Source organism: Camellia sinensis, chromosome 15 (assembly GCF_055761805.1).
Source record: "Camellia sinensis isolate YWXY chromosome 15, ASM5576180v1, whole genome shotgun sequence".
Classification (NCBI taxonomy): Eukaryota; Viridiplantae; Streptophyta; class Magnoliopsida; order Ericales; family Theaceae; genus Camellia; species Camellia sinensis.
In genome coordinates this window covers 17,745,803-17,749,215 of record NC_138975.1, presented here as the reverse complement: position 1 = coordinate 17,749,215, position 3,413 = coordinate 17,745,803, and positions in this window count along the sequence as shown.

The following is a 3,413-nucleotide window of genomic DNA, read 5'->3' as shown; positions in this document are numbered from 1 at the left end:
GATTTATAAGCCGGTCATTAGATCGCTGCCGCCCTTTCTTTCAGTCCTTAAAATCAAAGTTCTTCTGGGATGAAGAGTGTGACCGAGCCTTGGCCGAGCTCAAGGAGTATCTATCTTCAGCGCCACTGTTGGTCATACCGGAGCCTGGGGAAGAGCTCTATCTTTATTTGGCCGTATCACAGCATGCAGTCAGTGCGGTGCTTGTCCGGGCTGAAGGAATCAAGCACCTCCCCATCTTCTATGTCAGCAAAACTTTGCTACCGGCAGAGTCGAGATACTTGCCGTTGGAGAAGCTTGCTTTGGCATTAATGATAGCTTCGAGAAAGTTAGCGCACTATTTCCATGCACATACCGTCATCGTCTTGACCGAATTCCCCCTCAAAGCTTTATTCGAGCGGGCGGACTTCTCCGGTCGGATCCTTAAGTGGGCGGTCGAGTTGGGACAGTTTGATGTGAAGTTCCATCCGCGCACTGCCATCAAAGCCCAGACTTTGGCCGACTTCGTCGCCGAATTCTCGCCTGGAACTCATCCGGTATGCCCGGTCGATATTGCCGCGGCAGATGATGAGGTGCATGCAAGACCATCCGAGATACAACCAGTTGGTGGAGGTAGCGACGTGGAGTTTGCGCGCACCACTGAAGCACCCTCAGTTTGTACAGTTTTACCACCCGGTAATACGATGACGGCGTTGAATATCACTGACCAACCAGCTCTGTCTGGTCCCGCATCACCAAAGGGGGAAGAAATGGAACCACACAGCTCAGAACCTGCGGCCGGCATAATTCTGCAACCTGGTGATTCGCCTACGGACTTGAGCATTGCAAATCAACTTGCTGAATCCGGTGCCGAATCATCAAGGGTGACTGAATTGGAACCGATCAACACAGAACTTGAAACCGCACAGCCGAGTAGTCGTGATCCCATCAACCTTCAAGACTCTCAAAACCCTTCAGAATGCTGGAAGCTCTTTGTGGGGGAGATGTGGAAACTTTTTGTTGATGGAGCGTCGAACCACCACGGTGCCGGTCTAGGTATCGTTCTTATCTCGTCGGATGGCCTAACTATTAAACATTCTATCACCCTTGGCTTCCCAGCATCCAACAACGAGGCTGAGTACGAGGCACTTTTGGCCGGACTCAAAAGCGCCCTTCAGATGAAGGCTTCCAAGCTAATGGTGTACAGTGATTCCCAGCTTGTGGTTAACCAGGTCATTGGGATTTATGAAGCAAAGGACGATAGAATGGAAAAGTACCAAGCTTTGGTCAGGGAGCACATCAAGCAATTTCAGGCAATCAGAGTTCAACAGATTGGCCGAGAAGAGAACGACCGAGCTGATGAGTTGGCCGGCCTTGCCTCAATGGTTGATTGCACATCTCCTAACCCCCTGTTAATTGAATTTCTTCCACGACCGAGCATAGAGGAAGCCAGACAGACGGATGTATTCTGTGCCGTGCTAGGTCCTTCTTGGATGGACCCTATAGTCCTGTTTCTCAGAGATCGGATTCTGCCAGCCGAGAAGAAAGAAGCGCACAAAATTCGGGTGAAATCAGAGCGGTTTTGGCTCTCTTCATCTGGAGCGTTGTATAAAAAGTCCTTCACCGGTCCTTATCTGAAGTGCGTGCACCCGAGTAGCGTGGAGGCCTTCTTGTACGAAATTCACGAAGGCATCTGTGGCAGTCATATAGGGGGCAGGTCCTTGGCCTACCGCGCTATTTCGCAAGGCTATTGGTGGCCGTGCATGCAAGCCAACGCCCAGAAATATGTTCGCAAGTGTGAGAAGTGCCAGAAGAACTTCTTCCCCTAACCAGCCCTTGGCCTTTTGCAATGTGGGGATTAGACATAATGGGGCCGCTCCCAACAGCACCAGGCAACCGGAAGTTCTTCATCGCGGCAACAAACTACTTCACCAAGTGGGTTGAAGCTGAGCCTTTGGCAACAATCAAAGAGAAAGACGAGAAGCGTTTTGTCTGGCAGAATGTGGTAACACGGTTTGGCGTCCCTAAAATTTTGATCTCTGACAACGGCACCCAGTTTGACGGTCGCCTATTCAGAGGGTTTTGTGAAGATTTGAAGATTGAATTCTACAACTCCACTCCGGCTTACCCGCAGTCCAATGGTCAAGCCGAGGCGTCAAACAAGACTATTCTTGACGGACTGAAGAAGAGACTTGAGAAGGCCAAGGGAAAGTGGGCCGAGGAACTTCCCAGCGTCCTTTGGGCATACCGAACTACCCCTCGGCGTTCTATCGGGGAAACTCCATTCGCTTTGGCTTATGGCATGGAGGCGGTCATACCTTTGGAAGTAGGTATGCCCACTCTCAGAAGTGAAAGTTTTGAACCCGAGCTAAACGCCGAGGCCATTGCTCTGGAAATGGGTCTGGTGGAAGAGCGCCGGGAAAAGGCTCTTATCCACATCGCTGCCTACCAGCAAGAGCTCTCAAGGAAGTACAATAAAACGGTGCACCCCAGACCGTTCAAAGTAGGTGATTGGGTTTTGAGGAAAGTTATGGGCAACACCCTGGTGCCAGGTGAAGGCAAACTAGGGGCAAATTGGGAAGGACCCTACAAGATAACCGGTCTGGCGGGCAAGGGGGCGTACCACTTGGAGGATCTCGATGGTAAAGGAATACCCCAGCCATGGAATGCGGCCAACCTCAAACTGTACTTTTTCTAGCTTTTGTTTTCTTTTTGTGCAAAGAAATTTTTTTCCTTACACTTCAGAATGTAATTCTTTTTGTCAATATATAGAGGTGTCTTCTTTGCCTTAGCATTTTGATCGATTACTTTGAATACTTGAGATTATCAACCGAGATGATTTACTCCGGTTAAAAGAGTTAATGTTTTGTTCAACTTAGAGATTCTCAACCAAGATGATTTACTCCGGTTAAAAGAGTTGATGTTTTGTTCAACTTAGGTATTCTCAACCGAGATGATTTACTCCGGTTGAAAGTGTTGATGGTTTGTTCAACTGAGATTCCAACCGAGATAAGTTACGCCGGTTGAAGGAGTTGATGGTTTGTTCAACTCAGAGATTCCAACCGAGATGAGTTACGCCGGTTGAAGGAGTTGATGGTTTGTTCAACTCAGAGATTCCAACCGAGATGAGTTACGCCGGTTGAAGGAGTTGATGGTTTGTTCAACTCAGAGATTCCAACCGAGATGAGTTACACCGGTTGAAGGAGTTGATGGTTTGTTCAACTCAGAGATTCCAACCGAGATGAGTTACGCCGGTTGAAGGAGTTGATGGTTTGTTCAACTCAGAGATTCCAACCGAGATGAGTCTGTGTACCGAGGTGCTAACTCCGGTCAAGCTAGTTGGTGATTTGTGCAACTTAGTCATGCAAACCGAGATGTTTTGCTGAAGCTAGAGATGGAGAAAACCGTGTGGTTTGTTCAACTCAAAGATTCCAACC